This window comes from Epinephelus moara, chromosome 1 (assembly GCF_006386435.1).
Source record: "Epinephelus moara isolate mb chromosome 1, YSFRI_EMoa_1.0, whole genome shotgun sequence".
NCBI classification, from domain to species: Eukaryota; Metazoa; Chordata; class Actinopteri; order Perciformes; family Serranidae; genus Epinephelus; species Epinephelus moara.
The window spans coordinates 39,141,047-39,163,762 of record NC_065506.1 but is presented as its reverse complement, the minus strand read 5'-3'; positions in this window follow the sequence as shown (position 1 = coordinate 39,163,762).

The window sequence follows — 22,716 nt, the reverse complement described above, 5'->3', positions numbered from 1 at the left end:
TCCAGACACTGATGTGATGTGCAGCACAGGAGCTCGGAGAGCACCAGTTCATTACAGGCCCACTGGGTTTACTGCATTTTGATGGATTTCCCCAGGACTCTCCACATGGTCTCTGCTGCACATCAGGTAATTGCTGTTAGTCTAAGTGCACTACCACCAGTCCCCGGACTAAAACCCTCATGGCACATTGTCCTTCTTCCTCTCTGTGTGTGTGTGTGTGTGTGTATGTGAGAAAGACGAGGGGAAAAAGAGAAATGAAGATTGAGATAAAGTGCGTTTGTGTGTGTGTGTGTGTGTGTGTGTGTGTGTGTGTGTGTGCGCTCACAGACCCGTGCATTTAAAAAGGCAGAGTGGCTTTGTGATAATGATGTATGAAACATAAACCCGAGGTCATCTGTTCCAATGAAGCCTCCAGTCTCTCAGCCCTGCTCTTGCATGCAGATGAACCAATATAAAAGGGCTCGCTTGGTTTCACAGGTTCACGCTCTCATTTCTCTGCTGCAGACAACTGAGGGGTTAGTTTACGGTCTGTCTCTCATATTGAGATGATAGAGGAGAAGGAGGCGGCAGACACCAAGGGAGGAGGAAGAACAAAGGAGACGTAAAAAAAAATAAAAATAAAAAATAAAAATAGTAAAAAAAGACTCCAGGTTTCCAATTAATCGGAGGTGAAAAGGGATGTGGAATATAATAGAAGGACAGTCCAGTGCTAAGTGTCACTGAGCAGGGTGGAGAGGTGGTGGTGGTGGTGGTGGTGGTGGAGGAGGGTGGGGTGCGGGGGATGCTGGATTAGGAGGAGATGAGACGAGCAGCGTTGCATTGGCCTCTCTTCTCAGACAGCTCATCTCTGCGAGCTGCTGGAGGCTGGCAGAGAGAAAATACTCACCGGGGGGTCTGGCTTTGGAAAGTTGCTGCAGCACTTCTACTGAAATATCTGACCTCAGTACTGAGTTCATTTTCGGCTTCTCGCACTCGCTTGTTCTCTACACTCCAACATCAGTAAAGAAAATGTAATGATCTTTCCATTAATTACTGAACTCTGATGATGTTGGGCGTTATTTAGACCGTCACTGTGAGGCGCTTTGAAGAAATGTAACATTATTTGGGCACTTGTGGACGAAACAAGCCATAAAAAACAACAATCACATTATCACCTTTTCAGCAACCTTGTATCAGTGCGCATATGTACTACTTATTCATTTTGCCAGTCACATTTTAAAGATCCAGTGTGTAGGATTTTAGGGAGATTTATTGGCAGAAATCAAATAAATTATAATAAGAATGTTTCTCTGTAGCTGCTTTATTCAGTGTTTTTACTGGTTTAAATCACACAGTGCATTTGTTTTGGGGAGGAGAAGACCTCTGCAGATAATTCGGCTCTTGGTGAAAATCTCCTGAACGTCTGGATCACAAAAATTGAGTACACATCAAGTTATCTGAGAAAATAGGTGAGCGCAGATCAGCAGGTGCTGCAGACATGCCAAACAGGGTAGGAGAAACACTCATTTGTAACAGGAAACTACTTTATTCAGTGTTTTTACTGGTTTTAATCACCTGGTCTGTTTGTTTTGGAGAAGAAGAGACCTGGGAGTATAATTCGGCTTGTGGTTAAAACCTCATGAACAATGACCATAAAGGAATTCTAACGTGAAGAAATTTCAGCTGGTTGCAATCTGTAATCCTCTCTGCTAGGTGTCCCTAAGTCCAACACATTCTCACTCCAACCTCATCACATATCGACGTTTTGTTATGGACCATGGACCATACCCTGGGTGCGTTAGATGTTGACGTTTTGACTTTTGTCAAGTTCTGCCTGTTACATGCATTGTCTTCTTTACCGTTTACATACAGTCTCTTTCAAAATAAACACACTACGTCAGTAAAACAACGCAAATTGACCTTTTTTTTCTCCTCCAACAACTAATGCACGTGGTTGGGTTTAGGCAACAAAAACATGTGGTTAGGTTTAGAAAAAAACAAAACAGGGTTTGGCTTTAGAATCTTACCGGAGGCAAACACTGGTCTCCTAGGTGAAAGTCGGTGTTTGTTGGACCCATCCACCACCCCTCCTGCCCGCCCCAGTCAGACTTTCACCGCATAAACTTGTTTAAAGACAATTGAGCGACTGTTGAGCGAACCTGAAGAAGCCAATGCGTAGTTCGCTCTTAATAAAATCACAGTAACTCAGTTCAATATGCGGTGATTTATGTTAAGATTTGCTTAAACGTTTAGTTTTTTTTATACTTATCAGGTCCTATTGATCCCAAATAGGTAGAAGACATTACAAATGCAGACCAAACAGAAGCTGAAGTCTCAGGAGGAAATATTTCACACGTGCTCACCTGGACTGCAGTGTTAGGTGGTTGGTGGTACCACTTTGAGGCAACTAAATGTAAAAACTGTGAGAATATCAGTTTAATATATTTTTGTATTTTCAAATTACAAATGACCTGTATTAAGTTAATACATCCTCATACCAGTATTTTGTATTTTATTTTGATACATTTGATGAGCAAGTATTTGTAATTTGTAACAAGACACTTTTTGATGTATTTGTGCCCGTATATATATTATATAACACGTTATATAAGCCATCGTTAACAGAAAAAATAATGTGATTATTGCATCTTTAAATCTATATGCATAAAAGTGACACTTTAAAGCCCCCTCCTCAATTTTAACATTTGTATTGTCTCTATTTTAAGTAATATAATGTTATTATGTTTTTAATTCTTATCTATTATCTTATTTATTATCTGTGTCACTTAATGTATCTTCAAATATATTTACATTAAAAGTTATAATTTAATTAAAAAGGTGGCTGGAGGTTGGAGAAGGAAAACTAGGCATGTTAAAATGTTAAATGGTATTTTAAGTCAAATATAATAATAATTAAAAATAAATGATCCTGGTCCAGTTTAATTTCAGTAATGTGTAAACGTTTAGAGACTAGCCAATATTTACTGAGCTCTAATGCGGAGTAAATGAGGTGTGGGGATGAAATAATTGTTTAAAGGATTTTTTGAATTCTCTGAATTTGCTCGACTAGATAAGCAAATTAAGAAAATTAAGAGTATTCTTTCAAATGGAGCCATTCTCTTTCATCCATTGATTCCTATCCCCCAGATAAACAACCCGGGCCGATGAATAAACATTGGACCATTTTAGTGCTTAGAAACAGTCTCTGAGCAAGGGGCCTAATTCAAGTAACATCCTTTCGGAGGGATCGATTCCGTGAAGAAGCATAATGCTATGCTTGGTTGTTCAGCTTGTCTCAAGAAAGCAATTCCAGCACCACCGGCGGCATTTGTTACTGGGTTGTCTTAAAAAAACCCACTATAAGAAGTTATTGTGCTGCCATGCCGTGGTGGAGAGGCATTTAAAACAATGAAACGGCAGCTCGGGGGGCAATTAAACCCAGGTCAGGGCTGATTTATGACCCATTTGAATGACATGACAAACTCAGTCGCTGGTGCATATTTGTATGTCTGCAAGCACATGCACGCACCAATACAGAGAGATTATCACTGACATTTTCACACTTACGTTGTGTTTACCAAGGCCATTATATCCTATAGGAGAGCCACTCGTAAACACTGGCTGCTCCAGGCATTCACTGTTAAAGGATGGATTCATATTTTTCCAAGTCTCTCTTAATACAACACTAACATGCCTATATGAACATTGAAAGACTTTATGGTTGCTGTAACTGTTCCTGCTGTCTGTAGTAGATCCTCTCTTAAAGCTACTTCACTGTAAGAGATGGGGGCCACAGTCCACAGTCCTTGTTTGTGAATGCTGAAGTTCAGCTGGAGCTATAATGAGGCTCAGCACTGTAAATTACAGTGAGCTGAATAGACTAATTCAAGATGACTAGTGCTATGGACCTCTCCTTGAGATGTGTCTTTAATAAAGTATGAATTGAATTGAATTGAAAGTTTTTTATTACATATTTCCCTCTTTGTGGTTCCCTTCGATAGTTTCCGTGTTGAGCTGCAGTGGAGAACAATAAGAAAAGGAGAGACCTTATACCAAAGTTAGTGCTTGTGTGTTTTTTTTATTTTTAAATGTGCGAAACCTGATAAAAATAGATTCCTTTCCTGTTGGCAGGAGATGAGAATGCCTGTCTGTGTTTTTGTTTCCCCAGGTGTTTGACATCATGAACGTGCCTGAAAAAAGGGTTAGTAAACACAGAAAGCAGCATAGAGGCTGCTATCTGTTACGTATTCAGCTTCTCTTTCAGACTCGGTGAAACTATAGTAATTTGGAACAATGTTCGAGTGCTGCTTGGACAGAGACGGACAAAATTTGTGTCTGAGAAGGGTTGCAGAAGTTAATGATGGTTACACTGGAGAAGGGGTGAAAACTAGCGTGTCCACCCAGGTGTCATATTTCCATAACTGCTGATCTAAGCCCATCAGTGCCGGAGCCGATAAATGCCCGTAACTACAGCAGAGTGCAGCGACCCATTAATTTTAGCACATGCTCACCTTCACACAGGTAAAATATTGTCCATCCATAATTCATATCAGGTAAGTTTCCACCAACAGTTTCAGAGTCCATCACAGGTGAGTGTCCATCTAATAGTTCAGTGTTCGTCAAAGGTAAGTTTCCATTCATCAATTTCAGTTTCAACACGCGACAATCTCTTCATGCTGCCACAACTAACACGGTCAAAAACCTGTTTGCCTCCCCCGTCACACAACTGCTGCTCATCACCTGCACCTTACCTATATTACCTGCGATTCCTGTTCTACTGCGCCACCCTGTGGACAAACAGCAAACCTGCATCTATTTACGTCTCAGAACAAATACAAAGCATGTTATTGTGGCTCCAACACTTACTTAATTTGGTTAACTTAAGCCCTTTTTTGACCAAAATTAGCACATAAATCAAGTTTTTTTTAAACACAGGAAAACCCACTAATAATAGCCAGTGGACTTCTTTTACATTGCCAGTACAACAGAGCAGACAAGTGAACCTTTGTTATTTTTTTATTTTGATTTTCTTCTGGTGTGTCACATTCACCACACACCAGAAAATAGGTTAGTAAAGAGTAGAAAGCAGCACTAAGGCCAGTTAAAATGTTACAGTGGTACTTATTCTTTATATCGGTTACATATTCAGGCTCTTTCAAACTCAGTGCCAAACAATTTGGAACGATGTTCGAGCACTGCTTGGACACAGATGGACAGTATTTTGTGGGAGCACGTTACTGTATCATGTCGGTAAAGGGCAAAAATCAGCATGTCCATACTGGTGTCATATTTCCAACAGGTCGGTGGAATGAACACTGACTGTAACCTTTCCCATTAAATACAAAGGCCAGATGTTAACGGGTGTTAATGGGTATTTTGTGCAGTGTGAAAGGGGCTTTACTAAAGCCTAAAACTAGGAAGTTCGAGTGTTGTGTTGCCTGGATTCAGACCTCTAAATATATCAAGTTTAGTTTTTCAGGTATTTCAGGTATTACACACCTTTCAGAGTCCAACAGTGCAGAATATCTTGACAGGATGTTTGGGTATTATCCCTTCAATACATTAAGTTGTGAGCTATAAAGCTGATAACTTATAAAATCATTAAGTTATAATTGTGTTGATGCTGTGTGTATCATTTTTACAGTGAACAATCAAATACATCAAGTCAAATGTGCGTTTTTAAATGACAGCAGCAGTAATGAGTCATGAGTTGGAGGTTCATATTTAGATAAACATGCAGATCAATCTTAAACCCTAACAGGTAGTAAACACTGTCTAACTATCAACCAAACTGCAGCAGTGCGTCTCGTCAAACTCTGCAGCCAGGAATAGTATCCACAGGCTAACAAGCTAACAAGCACACAGTCTACTGTCTGACTCCGGTACATGAACGAATCTGGCAAGCCAAGGAAGCCGGGAATTGTCAAGGGCAGGGAGTGTGTGTAAGAGCTGGTATCAGCAGCAGTCGAGTCGATTTGAGTATACTGGTTTGTACTCAACAGTCTCAGCAGTGAGCGCGTACGGCTACAGAAAGCCCAGGGGGGAAAACATCTGGCCGTCAGTCACCGCCTGGACCTCTAAAAGCAAACAAAACTTTGTCACACAGAACTTGAGGGAGGTTGTAATGCTTACATTTTTGATAGCCAGCACAGTTTGGTGAGATTTGTCAGTGTCTGACCCAAAGTGAATGCATTAAATTGTAACAGTAAACACTACTTGAAGGCTGACTTTAAAATTTTTGAACCTCTCCTTGAAACTCTCACACAGACTGTTAACACACCTGCATCATCTCCTGTGTCACGTCACTTCGACAATGACGTCAGCCAGCGATTGATCCTGGCGCAGGAAACAGTCTGACTCAGGCTGGAAGGACTTTTTCAATTATTCACCGGCCATCGCCCTTGGCCCGAGGCTGTTCAACTCTTTTTACTGTTGCTCCCTAAATACCTCATCACTCGCTGTATTTATGAATAAAAAAACACGGGGGAAGGCTCAGCATGATCCACCTCCACAGTATCAGGATTCACTTCACGGAGTGCAAAACCTTCCTGGTGCCTCTTTCCTGAGCAGCAGAGTTCTGATCAAGGTAAATTATGCACTGCTTCTGGTCCAAGCTTGCACAAACACATTTTGTGATCATATTGTACAGAGTGTTAAACATTTACTATAGAAATTATTTATACCATCTGATTTGTATTTATATTCTTTGTATATTCATCTTAATGTTACGGCAAGGATTGCATTGAGGAACATGACAATGGGCCTCATTTGCAAACAGAGCGCACACACAAATCTGTGCTTAAACCATGCATACGAACGTTTTATGCACAAATCTGGGATTCATTAATATTTTCTTACCTGAATTTGTTAGTACTCTGCAAACGTAGCTGTCTCAGACCATGTGTACGCACAAACGATGAAGCAGGTTTTTAAGTTAGCGAGATAACTTCAGGGTTAACTCTGGGTTTTCAGTACGACAAAGCTGGTTCTCTTTTTACCAAGATAAATCACCGTGGCTTTATAATCTTACGGGATGCAAACACCGCTCTCTCAGGTGAAAGTCTGTGTTTGTTGGACCCATCCACCACCCCTCCTGCCCGCCCTCGTCAGACTTTCGGCACCTTAACTTTTTGTCCTTGTCCTGTCGGGTGCTGTTAAACTATAACAGCAACCGGCCGCGTATCATGCCGACGTTAAAGGACACCTTTTTTCCTTGTTTTCTGACACCACAAGTCACTACCCAAGCACGACTCTGGGCTCCAGAAACACTCCGGCATTAAAGTGCTTTATGTGATACCTTCAAACTAAACAGCAAAAAATACTCTATACTAATGTCACATAGGCCTTTAGCTCAGTCTCGGCCGACAATGAATTTTTGGATAGTACTTTTAGTAGATAGTATATTCTTGGATAGCCATTTTACTGTGTCACAGTCCCAGACACTTTTCAGTACCATTTCATCTCTCTCTTCTCTTAGATATGAAGTGGCCTCAGTCATTCATGGTTCTGATGCAGAATGATTCTCATTCATTAACATGTGCATGGTGGTGAGAACAAAACTGGCTGGAGCATGTCTCATGAATCTGATGGTAATTTTTTGTGCAAAGTAGGAATATTGCTGCACACTTACTCGTGAATGAGGCCAAATGTTTCCGCACAAAGTCAGGTCCATAAAGTTTAATAATGTTTTTCAGAGTTCAGTGTGGAGGAACTCAACTGACTTGCACAGAGCTCTGAACTAAACCACATCCAGCAGCTTTGGGATGAACTGGATCGCTGACGGCAAGCCAGGTTTTATCCCCAAACATCAGTGCTTGGCCTCACTAACACCCTTGTGGATGAGCGAGAGCAAATCTCTGCAGCCAGCCTCCAAAACCTCGAGGAAAGCCTAAAACCAGAGGAGTGCAGGCTGTAGCACCCGCAGTAGTAATGAGATGCTCCAAAGTCAAATATAGGCAGAATGCTCAGGTGTCCACATACTTTTGGCCTTGTAGTGTACATCTCAGTACATCATAAGTGGCACCGCATGCAAGACTTATGCAATAAAAACACAGATGATATTAAATCAAACCTTCAGCGAGTGTTTGAGTGGTGAAATAACGAGTCCTATCACTGCTGCAGAGCAGCGACTGCAGCAGTTTGTTACTGATCATGATTCAGTTGTTTTAATTGCTTTTTGCAAACTGTAAAATAATCATTTGACTGTGCAGACATCGCTTTGCTGCACCCATAATATCACCAAGGAAAACATGTTTCCCCCTGACGCTCCGTATCTTGCTGTTTCAAAGGTTTCTGTCTTTATGACTTAACGTCCTTCTTTTTTCCTGGAGTTTCCCTCTCGACTGAAGCGAGGCTGTGGAGCGGCGAACACATCCAACTGAGTCTCCTGATTACAAGCTCTATTTATCAGCTTTCCCAAGACTGGTGGCCATGTAGGAGGCATTCCTCTTGTGTTCAAAAAACATTTTAAATGTAACCCTGCTGCTGTAAGTGAATTTTCTAACTTTGATGTGCTCACGTTGAAAATCATCTGTGCAATCTATAAGTCAGAGAAGGTTGTTTTGATGTGCTATCTGCCTCTCTCCACACCAAATGCTGCTTTACTCTTTGAGATGTTATCTCCTGTTGTGCTGAGCTGCAACAAAGCTGTTATCATGAGTCACTGTAACACAACTCTGGACAGGTCTGTGTGTCTTAATTTGGAAAATCAGGGGTCTCAGTTCTCAGCAGAGCCACTTGAGCCTTTGATTTTACTTCCACTTTACTGTAGGTTCAAGTCTGCTCCTGAGGCCGAGGACATTTTGTCTCTGATCACATTTCTGACATCTAAGATGGCATGTTGTCAACCTTTGAAGAGCTGCTTCTTTGATCCAACACTCCAACATCAGTTAACTAACTTTATATAACTAACTTCACACAGGATTCACAATATTTACAGCACTGCAGTTCTGCTCTTAAAATTAAACATAACTGTTTAACATGCGAAATATGATGCATTTTGTTTTTGTAATACAGAGGCAATTGTTTCAAACCATTCTTGACATTATAGCAAATGTTAGCACGCTAACACGGTAAACTAAGATGGTGAACATGGTCAACTTCAGCATGTTAGCATTGAAATTGTCAGCAACTAGTTCTGCTGCAATGCAACACAACGTCATCTGGCAAGGCGCTGCGTGCCTGACCAGCAGAAATTCAAAAAGACCACATCAAGATGCAAAGGAACTGCAAAGCGATGACAAAGAAGCAAAACAACCAAAAAGAGGAATCACTACCACAAAGTCAATCACTACCACAAAGTCTGTGCGTCTTACTCCTACAGTGGAGAGGGGGTGGGGCCTTTTGCATATCTATAGCCTGTTTTGCACAGATATCACGCTATAGGGCCGCTACAAAGTCTCTTCTTCACACCACTTTTGCATTTTATCACAGAACCAACAACAGCAGCATCATGCCACTCCAGTGTGTGACTTTACAAAGTGTGCCAGCATCACAGAAGCAATAGAAGCATAACACAACAGCGTCAGCCTCTGGTGTGACATATAACATAAACATCGGCACTTTCTTAATAACACTAGCATATGGCAATACCAATCATTTACCATCCTTGCTGTATGGTGGCTGATTTCGTCTTCCACTCAGAAGTAAAGAGCTTCAGGACCTCATTGTTTTCCCATTTTTGGCGACTGGTCTTCTTTGAGTTAGCTATTTTTAAAATCTCCCGCCCGTGCTGTCCCTTTTATACAGATGTCGTTTTGGTGCATCTACTACAGCCGATGCCACCTTAAAGGCAAAACAACTCTGTCCCCCCATTCCACAGTTGTACCTTTTAAACAGAACAGCAAGACAATATAACGATGTGAAATTCCCACCCTGAAGAGGCAACGTAAAAGCAGCTTGTGCCTAGGGGCCCATTGTCTCATAATCAGTCCATGATTGCATCAAAAGATAAAACAGTTGGCGCCGTCATAGAGAAAACAGAGTTATAAAATCATGTCTGTGTGTATTACAAAACCATTCTGCTGTGTTTTGGTGTCTGATAAGTCTTTTAATGCATTAATCAGGGTTTAAAATGTGGGAGAGCTACATGGAGCTCAGCTCCCCTGAAAAAGACATGAACTCACCAGAAAGCCTCATCTGAGAAATTTAGGGGGAGTTAAAAAATATCTTACTTTCAGCATGGTGCCAGTTTTTTTTCTCTGTATAAATGTATATGTCTGTATATTTAGGTTTCTGGGATAAATAGGCTAGTAGTAAAGCACATGCATGTTTATCCAAGCATAAACATTTCTGATAATTTGTGTCTAATAAACATAATACTTTCTATTCCTGCTGTGGCAATCCATGCATGGGGCGCACATTACGCTTATTACACACCATTCGTTGTTTCTTCCCTGCTAGATACTGTCTGTATGAATTATGATGTATAGATAATATATTTTTGCACATAGCAGGGCACACTGATGTATCACATGCATGTGAACACTGCTCAAACTGGACTTCTTGAATCTAATTTTATTGTCTCACCGGCATCTTACTAGATACACTATGAAGGATTTTCCTAAAAAAAACAATGTAGGCTATAGACTTACACATCCCTCCCATTCATTTCTAACTTTCTGCAGAGACTCTGCCCTCTGTCTGTATTTTCATATTCTCTTCTCATTTTCTGTTTTCGGGGCATTTATGGGTGTGTACCTCTGCAGCACTCAGGTGAGGTCAGGGCTTTTACAAACAGTGTGACAGACTATAAGCAGCAGGAGGCATCCAACAGACACAGTCGGAAAAAAATGCCGATATAGCAAGGCAAAACGCCAAACGAGAGTGAATCTGGAGTTCTCTGGAGTCTCTTTCGCTGGTGAGTGTGTTCACAAACAGCAACAAACAATCCTGTAGACCAGGGGTGTCAAACTCATTTTAGTTCATGGGCCACATGCAGCTCAATTTGATCTCAAGTGGGCCGGACCAGTGAAACCATCACATAATAACCTATAAATAACTACCCCCTCAAATTTTTCCCTTTTTCTACAAGTACACTTGGAAAACGTTCATCCATTCACAAAACAAATGATGAACAGCCCGCGATATCCAAAGAAAAGTTATGTGCAAATTCACCAGTATGTCTCAGTTTTTCCACATTCAGTCAGTCTATACTCACTTTCATTACATGTGACTTCTTTTTCATAGTTTTCCACTAAACTGGAAGCTGTTGAAGCAGGTGAAGTCATCTCTGACTTATAAACCATTTACAATCTGAAGTTATGTCAGTGTGATGTTGTGTACACACCTAAATTTGCATTACCTTACTCACACGAGCTTGAACGCTGGAATATTTTGTGTTGACTTGCGTCATACGCCCATGAAATCACTGAATCAATGAATAAACTTCCACCAGTACGTCTTCAGAGTCATACGTCACCGAAGGATCTCAATGCTGATTGGCTATTTCTCAACTCTTGTGAATAAGCATGTGACGCAAAATCATGCTACTACTGCTTAATTCACATATTTCGTGTCCATCGCGCCACTTGGTGGGAATTTGTGTCTTATTGCATCTTTATATTGACTTTATGTAACAGGGTCAATTATACAGCAGTAATATGTGTGACAAGACAAATGTGCATTTGTAATGTTGAGTATTATAATTCCACAAAATTTGCTTCAGTTGTTATTGCCTGACATGCTTAGGCCTCTGTACACAACATTTGAAAAACACTTTTTGTACCCCTTCATTCAACTTTGGGTGTACCCCACCTATAAGAGGTGTCACTCACTGTCTAAATTGCTCCTGACACCTCTCGGCCTTCACACGTGCATCAATATTAGGTGTGAAAAGTCATCCAGTGGGCCGGAACAGACCCTTTGGTGGGCCGGTTCTGGGCCCCGGGCCGTATATTTGGCACCCTTGCTGCAGAGTATGCCTTTAACACAGGGTTGTTTTCTGTGTGAATCCCCACTAAGTAGGCTGTAGCCTCACAGAGCCGTTAGCATGGCTGTAGACACTTGTTAGTTGGCATGTTGTTCCAATGCCATTGCCTCTTTCACCTGGTGCCTGATCTAGGAGTCACGTGTGAGTTTGACTATTTGGTGATATGAGTCACTATTTTGCTCTACCAATACAAACCTTCCATCATGCCCCTTTGTGGTCTCTGACAGTCCGCCATGATGAGAAAACAAGACTTCCGTACTTAAAATCTTTAACCCAATTATCACATACAGCAGTAAAATATCCGTGACAGGAAGTATTGTGTTTAAATCTATTTTAAATGTGCTCACGCAGGAGGAGTGGGGTTTATTGGATGACAGGATGGCTGACATGTGGGTTTACGCTGCAGTCGTCCTGCCTACCTGCCTGCGTGGACTCTGCGTGGAATACAATCTCACCGCAGGGCTCGGATAGCTCCACAGATCAATACTGCCGGAGAGGAGTGAAATAAATAGACTTTCTTACCGGATTACTGCAGTGACAGTATTTTGCTTACATGAGTAAAATTAATTCTCGCAGGCTGCTGGTGAGAGAGACGTGAAAACAACAAAGTGGGAGAGTGTGAGTGGGCTCTTGTCAGGCGATATCATATCTCATAAAAATCTGGGGGAATGCACAGACAGGAATGGGATGGAGTCTGAGGAGGGAAGGGGCGAGCTGGTGATATATGTTCAACTGCTTTTATATGACTCAGCAAACCGGCTTCATTCAGTAAAAGGACAGTATTTTATTCTAGAACCAGCTTATGAGAGGAAGCTGTTTCTTTCTCAGGCAGTAAAGCATCATTCAGGTGGTCGAGTTCATACAGGGTGCTCGTAATTCAACGCAAAGCTTAAATGTCGACTTTTGCAATGGGAGTCTGGTTCAGCTTGTTCAAGTGGAAAATCACATTAGAGTCTATTATAATGCGGAAAAACTGACCGGGGACTTTACTCACATTTCACATATTTCTAATGAGGAACACACCATAAAAAAGGCACACCGGTAAATAAATAAATAACTGAAATATGATAAATCCCCCATGATTTCTCTCCCCTATTTAAAAAATGCTTCCTCACTCTTTCTTTTTAATAGTCATGTGGGTTTGTTTTGGCTCAGTGCTCCAGCAAAAAGAAAATCGACGGTTGAGGCAAAACTTGCTGCCTCACAAAGTCTCAGAAAAACTGTGAAATGCCACTTTGAGTAAATGCAGTGCCAGTTTATTTTAAGACAAGTAGAGATCTAAAGATATGCATCGTTTGGAGTTCTCTCCAAGTTGTCAAACACAAGATAAGTTTTAATTGTAGTTTGTGGTTGCTCATCAGAAAAGAAGTCTCTGTTTAAATGTTGAATGTGCACGAAATCGAAAAAAGCAATTACTGTGTGGAGCCCCTGAAGAAGTTTTTCCATGGGAGCAACAGAGGATTAGTTTCATATTTTTACCCCGTTTTCGGGAGCCACCTTGCCCCTCCGAGGCAAATTCGAAGGGGTAGTGGTTGAAAACTTCCCCTATGAAATGAAGCTCCAGCAAAAGTTTAGTCAGGAAGACAATTCTTTTCATGCTCAGGCTGTAAGTTTCTTTCTCACCCTGCCATTCACTCCTTGCATGTATGCTCACTCACTGTCTCTAGGTGACATTATCTGGGTAGGTCAATTGAGTCATCAGCTGATCCACAATCAACCAATAGCAAAGCGACACACCTTCTTTGTCAGCCTATCATCTCACTGCTCCTCATTTTAAATATGATTCTTTCTATGCCATAGTTATTTCTTGCTGCAGTCATGCGCGCCTTCCACCTCTCCATCACCACCCGTCTTTACAGATTCATCAGCCTCATACACCTCAGCAGTCAGCAGCCTCAGAGTCATCAGTCACCACCACCAGTAGTGATTTCTCTTGCGTGGACTATAGGCAGCCTTTTACAGTTGTCACGACGTTTGCGATTCATTTTCAACTAAAGTTTCAGGCTATCAATCAATCAATCAAAAAACTTACCAAATAAAAAAATAACACTGCTTCATTACCAGGCAACTAGTGGTGCCCTGTAGGCTAACGTTAGCAACCTATGCTCCTACCTGCCAGTCTTCACTGATATTATAGGAGTGGTAATAAGTGCAGCAACTTTGGTGCTGGACCTAAGTTAAATTTCAGGTGCCATATATCATAAAAGGGGAGGAATGTGACGTGGAAACACGTCAAAAATGGGACTGTCATACACAAATCAGCACCAACAATGTAATGCTAGCAAGTTAGCTACCGAGACATCGGCACACTAGCAATTCCTTTTGTTATGCTTGTTATGACAAAAAGGACTGTAATACATTAAAGTGATGTTAAACTAAGATAATACAATGGTTATCGTAATTTCTAAATCCTGTTCAGGCATCTTTATGATGATTTCTCATGACATTAAAGTGTGTCTCTGAAAAACCTCTATTTGGAGGATCATGTAGCCCGAACACTTCGCCCTACCCCTCTGCCCCAATAGGAATGAGGACACCCTATCCCTATACATGAACGCACAAAATGGAGGGTAAAGGGCTAAGTGATAGAGGCAAGTGGTGTACTGGGACTGGGCCATGGTGTAAACACCGTCTGCCTTTATGACTATTGTCATGACTTCTATGGTACAAAGTGTTGTCTTAACAACGAGGTTTGACGCCAGCAAAGTCAAACCTAAAGCCTAATTAATAGTTCGTAAGGGTTCAAATAAAGTTCCCTTTTCATTTGGTTACCCTCAACTATGCTTGTGATCAGGTTCCCTGGACTCAGCAGCCTTTGTTATTATTGCATTGTAATCTTAGTTATCCCTAAACTCTCATCAAAGACAAACTTCGGTGCACCCTCTAAAACAACCAAAGGGGACAAACTTCCTCTCGAGCTGCAGGATTCTGTATTCATGCTGGAAACAAAGATCCAAACAGGCATTAATCTAAAAAATTTAAAGCTAAGGTGACATTGAAAGCACAAGCCGATGTGATTCACTGGCTTTAGCTTCATGCATTTCTTAGTGTATATATTGTACATATTTTACACAGCTATGGGGAGATTGTTACTCGCTGTGCATTTTTCAAAGTACTCCTTTGAAGAGATAACTTTGAAAATTATCTCTGTTGCTCTGCACATAAATTCCCTTAACCGCTGTCAACAGAACATCCACTTCCCTGCTTCTTTATTTGTATTAATTTACATGCATATGGAGCGATGGGAAATGAAACAGTGAACCTTTGTTGAGAGAGCTGGTGGTGATGCTCTAATGAATGGCTCTCTCATCCCTGAGATGCAGTTTGTGACTGTGACTTGCAGCCTGTGGCTGACACATTGGGGTGACACAATGAGACGAGGCTTGTGGAAAGACGGGAGAAGCGGAGAACCCAGATAAAGCTGCTCCGCTGAGCTGCCAGCAGGGGGTCTTTGAGTTGTCTCCAGGAGAGGGGCGGAGGGGGGAATTTTGGGAGGCAGAGCTCAGAGTAAACAGTATCTGCTGAAAAACAACAACAGCAACAACCATACTCCCTAATCAAGTGGCTTTATTGAAATGCAAAGTCTCACTCCTTCAGTTCCTCACGAAAAACCCAGTGATTAAAAGTAAAATACATTATATGCACCATTACTCTACCTAAATTACATGTTTAAACACCAACTAAGATTTTACAACATCATATAATTAGGCATTATTAGTGTCATCATGAAATATGGCATGAGTCTACTGAAGCTAGGCAGATTAATTACATGAAACAGCACCTCAAAGACACACTGGATTTGAGGCTTCTCTCCCTCTCCGTTCTAATCCATCTATTGCTGCTCTAAATCCCAAACACTGGTTTGTGTCAAGCCAAGTGGAATTATAAAAGGGCAACCACTAGAGTGAAAGTAGCGAGACAATGTCAAGTGAAATGATCCTAAGAGCCATTTTTAAACCTTAAACAGTACGTAAGGTAGAGCATTCACACTGTACATGATAATTAACAATTTCAGGGACACGATCAACCTTAAATTAAATACAGCACTGGTGACACACAAAAAACAGAAGAAACATGCAATTGTGTTTGATAGGCTGCCATTTATTGTACAATTAACCACACTCTCATTAATTTCCTTAAGGAACCTTTGGGGAATACACTTATCTGCTTTCTTGCAGGGAGCTAGATGAGAGGATAAAACACCACTGTCATGTCTGTATGGTAAATTTAAGACAACAGCCAACAGCCTGGGAGATTAGCTTAGCATCGAGACTGGAAAATGGGGGAGACAGCTAGCCTGGCTTTGTTCTTACTGGCTCTGAAACGTAGTTGGGAACACGTTGGCTTATTAGCATTAATTTAGCTTGGCTCGTTCTTAGCTTAGCTTCTAGTGGTGCGGATCACTCTGCTGAAGGAAGGATAGCGAGGCGTTCAGGTGCCATTCACCAACAATAGCTTTATTGCAGTCTTCACCACAAAACAAGAAACACGGCCCTCTCATGAGGTTAAAAAGTAGCCCTAAACTCATCTAGACATTTAATCTGCTGACTATCATCACTCTCTGCCGCATGCTGCCTTCTCCATGACACATCCGAGAGAGATCTGTCTTTTTAAAGTGTATTCACATAATTGCAAGAAAAAGGTTTGGACACCTCCATTATCATGTATGTGGTGTCTACAGCTGTTGCCCAGCAACCTAATGGTGGCAACATGACTCCAGGAAGTTACTGCTTCTGGCAAGGAAATAGTCCAGTATACAAATTTGCAAGTCCTAGGATAGCAAAGGAATAGCCTGCCTTTGATTGGCTTACCCGAACAATCTTACCCTTTCCCGAACCAATACAACCAACAAAGGCAACGAGTCGTGACCAATCATAGAGGGGCATAGAGTGGGTCATCCCTTCCCTTTTTTTTTTTTTTTTGTGTAAAAATGCATTCTCGGAACCCATCGGCTGTATTCGGCGTCTGACATCCGGCAGACGGCGAATACAGCCTCTGGGGGCAGACCCCCCGGTTTAATTTGGTCGGAGGAGGCGAATTTCTGTTTCCGACTTCCTTTTATATATAAGTAAATATGCTGAACCATTGCGATGGATTCAGAGTTTGCAGTGACGCCAATTATGTTCCGCCTCGTTAGTTCACCGCAAACGTGATTGGACAATATCACGCGGACTACAAACAGCCTACAACCAGAAACCGGGCTCTTCCGCTCTTCTTCCGGAGGCAAGATCTCCAGGGTTTGCCTACAGACTCTACATTCACGAATGTAAAGTCTGTATATAGAGACTAGTATTTACCATATGTAAATTTGCGAATCCTAGGATAGCCAAGGACCGGCCTGTCTTACTCTGTCTCCGATAGGGTTGGGGTAAAAGTTTCAGGGTAAGCCAAACTAATCCCACTCCTCTTGCCGAAACCTAACCAACCCAACCAACAAAGGCAATGAGTGCTAGCCAGTCATAGGGAGCATAGGGTGGGTAAGTCCTTTGCCATCCTAGGTTTCAAAAATTTGCTCACCATACAGACATGACAGTGGTGTTAATCGTTTTGTCTAGCTCTCAGCACGAAAGCCGGGAAGTGAATTTCCCAAAATGTCCCTTCAGTAAATGAATGAAAGTTTGGTGAAGTGTACAGTAAATGGCTTTATGCTAAGCTAAGTTCACAAGCTGCTGTAGCCCCATATTAACCATAGCCTACAAACATGAGAGTGGCATCAATCTTCTCAAATAACTCATCAAAAAAGCTATTAAGCAACCCAGTCGCCAGATATATGCTGACAATGTGCACTTCTGGAAACTATGAATGTTACATTTGTACATTATTATATAGCAGCCACATTGAAACTTTACGTTTCAATAATTTTGAAGTTAATATGTGGTTAGGTTTAGGAACAAAAACAACTTGGTTAGGGTTAGGGTTAGGGTTAGGGAAAGATCCGATTTTGGCTTAAAATACCCTGTTTTAGTAGCACAATCCCGGATGGAGACGCAGTAATGTCTCAGTAAAAAACAGCTGCTGTCTGTGGCTCTATCCCTGGTGGAAAAACAGCATCAGGTTGCCAAAAAAAAACACCGGTTTTGTTGGTGTTCATCATAAGCAGTGGTCTGCAGCTTGGTAGGCGTCTTGCCTAAGTGTCATGGCATCCAGCATCCCCTCCTCCTTCACATGTCAAAGTCAGCTCATATATATGTAATAATATAAAATCTTAAACTACCTCTCAAACTGATGACATCCACAAAATAGGCATGTAGATGTTTTCCAAACAATAAAGTGTATTGTGAACAACTAATACAACCCAAAAACCACACAACGCCCCCAAAAAAATCAGAAATAAAATCCCACATCCAGTTAAATGCTGTTGGTGTAGAGTCTGTGCACTCTGTCTTCACTGCTTTTAACTGAATGCCAATATACATGCAGTATCAGACCTATTTACTATTTGGGCTGATATTTTCCTTTGAAGCTGATATAACAGTAAAATCAGGTCAGATCTCCAGGCTCCGCTCACACAAGTGGAAGTACAACACCAACACAGTCTTTCCCCGAGAAAGAAATATTCTGCCACATCTGCTATACAGCATGACTGTAAACAATATATGGTTTCTAAAGTCTCAGCACCGAGGTCTTATTTCACTCGCTGGCTCAGACTCGTCCCGGTTCTTTACAGCCTGCCAGATCTCCACCAGCACCGCTGAGAGACGGAGAAGCACTCCACTGGGAAATTTTTTTCTTACAGTGTTTGTTGTCCCTGATCACAGACACGATGCATGCATCTATAGGAGGCGAAGCAATTCAGCCGGCACCATTAACATGTCTCATTGGAAGGAATAACTAGCACCTAAATTTGGACACCAATCAGGAAGTGCTTTTCATGAATTGAAAACAGTCCAAAAACCCAAACATGCTCGATTCAGTGGGTTTAATCTTGTATTGATCATGAATTTGCAGAGCTGAAGTGGGGCGTAACAAATAAAGTCTTGATTTGCTGTGTTGTGCTAATAGGTTTTGATTACAAGCCTTTATATGTGTCTTTGATAAAACAGATTTATGTCCCCTGCTGCTTTGAAGTCTCCACTCGGGCACGCACCCCAGTTACTGTGAAACAGAACTGAAGGTTACAGCGAGCAGTCATGAATTAATAAAACTGCCTCGGAGATACTGAAAAGTTAAGTTTCTGGACTTTGACATGGTCAGCGGGCAGGGAAGCAGACAGACAGAAAGACAGGCCATAGCTTTTCTCAGTCGAGGTACTTCTCTCAGTAATGTGCTGCCTAGTGAAGCAAAGTGTACTGTATATATCTGTCATCCCCTACTGCTACATCTGTAGTTACATAAGCCACTGCAGTCATTTCTTTTGCCACTTGTTTACAGAAATCCATAACAACCAGGAAATTATCACACATTTGACATTTTCTGTTCTTCTTAAGCTGAAGGCGTCTTCTCTATTGCTTGTTTTCACATCTAACAGACACAGTGCAACATTACAATCATTTTGAGTCATGTTTCTGGCCACCTACCAAATGGTAGTCCAATTTTCATTTAGCTCTGCTTTGGTCTCCACCATCTCCTGAGAGAAGTCTTTCTAGAGCTTAGATCGGGCCCAAAAAATGGTGCCCGACCCGGCCCGAGCCCGTGCACGTTGTGTCCGGGACCGGCCCGGCCTGTCCAATTAACTGTAATTATGGGCCCGAGCCTGATTTAAACCCGGCATTTTTCAATAAGTTGGCTGTTATAATTAAGAGTGCCTGGGCACACACGGTGAGCACGTTAGTGCCACGGAAGTCCTGCGAGTGTACTCGCAGATGCTTGACTGTCCACACAGGCAGCACATTTCTCCTGCGCTCTCTGCGTCGGTTAAACATCGACTCCACTCGTCTGTTCCCGTCAGTACTCGTTTTTTCACTTCAACAGGTCATTTTAAACAAAAACCACAATTCTTGACATTTGAATAACAGAAATATAGGATCTTAACTTTATGTGTCATACAAAGTGTGGTTTAATTTTATTTTTTTATAATACATAGCCTTAACATTTCATTATCAAATCATAGCTTTAAAAAAAAAAAAGTCATATCTGACCGGGCCCGGCCTGGAACCGTCAGAGGGGGGCGAGGATCCCGGCCCGAAACGGCTTGGGCCCGCGGGCCGGGCTGGGCCGGGCTGGGCCGGGCTCGGGCTCGGGCAGAGAATCTAAGTTCTAATCCACCCATGCACAGAGCCGAGTGGATCTGTGTTGGATAACATATCTCTGCAGCTTCAACACTACAAGCAACCCCCTCTAACATCACACATAGTCATTTGAGCCTCTGTTCATGAAGACATATTGATTAGTGCAGCCATAAAAAGCCAAGAGGAGAAGTTGTTACTATTTGTTCTTTCATCCATAACCTTGGGTTTATAGGACAGACAATACTAACAAACAAGTGCCATACCAAAAAAATCTAAAAAATATTCAGTCGTAAATACAGAAACAAAGCTGTCCTTCATCCTTCGGCACCAATCCATCATCTGTAAGTAATGACAGCGGGGAACGCCTTCAGTTAAAAGCCATAACTTATTAATCCTTCACAGGAAAAATGTTATTCTCAGCCCCTGGTCAGGGCCCTGTGTCGATCGGAGGTTAAATTCCTGCTCAAGGACACCTCAGCTACAGGTCTGCAAAATATCTATAGATAATAACATCTCACCTCTGGTTACTGCCTACACTCCGCAGAGGGCTGAATGTTTCTCCTATCATCTGATCTGTAGCTTTTCACTTTCACTATCTCATATGCCAAACTATAGTACTACCTGATGAAACCAGCAGCACAGTTGATTTGACATTCAATTGTTTTGTTTTCTTTACAGGAAGCATCGCACATAGCACTACACAGGAGTAAATTCTGCATTTACTGGTGGCTACTTGTTAATGGATTTATACCCATTTTGTGTGTTAGGGAGTGTTTATGACTGGAAACAACAGTGACATGTTTATGGTAATGAAAGATTAATCCTTCCAGTTTTACAGTGTGGTTCACTGATGTGTTTTCAATAGTTTTTGGACAACAATGGAGCTCTATGGTGCAGAGGAAGAAGATATTATCAGGCTTTGGCTGCAGAGACAATACTTGTTTGTAGGATCTGCTTCTCATGGGATCTGTTTGCAATAAGAAACATAAAACATCACCAGACTGAAGTACGCTTCATCAGAACTTCCTAACGCAGTAATACTCAGCTTATGGCTCACAGGCAAACCAAGTTGAGTGTCACTGAGTTATCGGATGTTCAAGAGGCTGTGGAAACACCCTCCCTCCACACCTCTTCAACACTGGGTTGGGGAAGAAGAGGGGGGCTGCATCTGCCAACTATTATAAGGCCACGTTTACACGAAAATGATCCACTGAAAACAGCATTGTTTCTCATTTTCGTTTTGAAAAAAGTTCCGCGTTTAGACGACGTTTTGATAACAATCGTTGTACACACGTATCCGCAAAAATGACCAAAAACACTGCAGTATACACATCAGGCCAGTAGTTGGCGGTGTGACGCTTACACTTCCTTCTACATAGCGGCAATGTATAAACAAACAAAATGGCAACCGCACAAACATTCGTCTGGACAGACGACGTCCTGTTGACCCTGTTTCTAGGTGTGACACAATCTTTTAGCAGATGTGATTGGTTGTCAGAGAGCCTGCAAGGTGTGGACACCCAGTGAAAATGAAATGCACTGCTGACTGTTGAGACAGACCAAAGTCATCACTGCTGCAGTGTTGCATTTTTCCAGTTGTCCAAATATGTTGGTGTTGTGATCATTTTATTTCTGGTGCTCTAGTGTTATTGGGAAATGTGTGCGTACCCCTAATGAGATCAACCACACATATTATCCCTGCATGATCTAATCTGTAGCATTTTATTTACCACTGTCATCCAGCACTTGGGGAATATTTCTCTGACCTCTTTGTGTTTCCACCATTTTCTCCTCTGCTTCAGAAACTCTCCCCTCCTCCCTGCTCCTAATAGTTTTTCACCTTAGAAGCTCTTTTAAGGTCTAAGATGCTCTGTGAATGACTTTTATCTTTACGAAGACCTAGCCTCAACTTCAAGGAGAAATTCTAAGAAAATGTCGCAATTCTAAGATTTTATTTTAGAATTTCATCACGAGGAACGACTCTTCATACTAGGACGCTTTGTGAATACGGCCCCTGACATTCAGATCCACTATATGCAACATGACTGTCCACATGTGTGCAGGGGTATGAAAAACGTCAGGATATTAACTTCTCTATGTAGCTCTTTTTCTTCATTCTTACCTTTCATCCCCATCTTTAAGATATCTATATACCTATGTCCATCAGTTTTTCACTTTGCCTTCAGAACAACTAAAAAAAACATTTGATTTTTGACAAGGCCAATCACTTGAACAACCTTTATGCTTTAATAGTCCATTGAAATAAATAATGCCTTTCAACCTAAGAGACAGGGTTGTAATGCTTAAGATCAGTCTAGGTCTCAAGACCACATTTTGAAGGTCTCTCGGACTCAGCTGCACTTTTACTTGGTCTTGCTTCTGTATTAGCCAAAACAACTCAGGATTTCTCTTTCAAGATTGGTCATAACCACAACTGAATTACAACTACGCCGACTATACTGCCTGTTCGAAAAGGGGGGATTGAATAGAATGGTTAAGTGTTTGGATTTGTTTGCTCAGAGAAAACAAAGGAACATTCCCACACATTTTAACTTCACACATTTTATCAAGACATTTCTCATAGCACACTTTTACCACTACATATGTGGTGGTAAAAGCAGTTAATTAAGAATCTTTTGT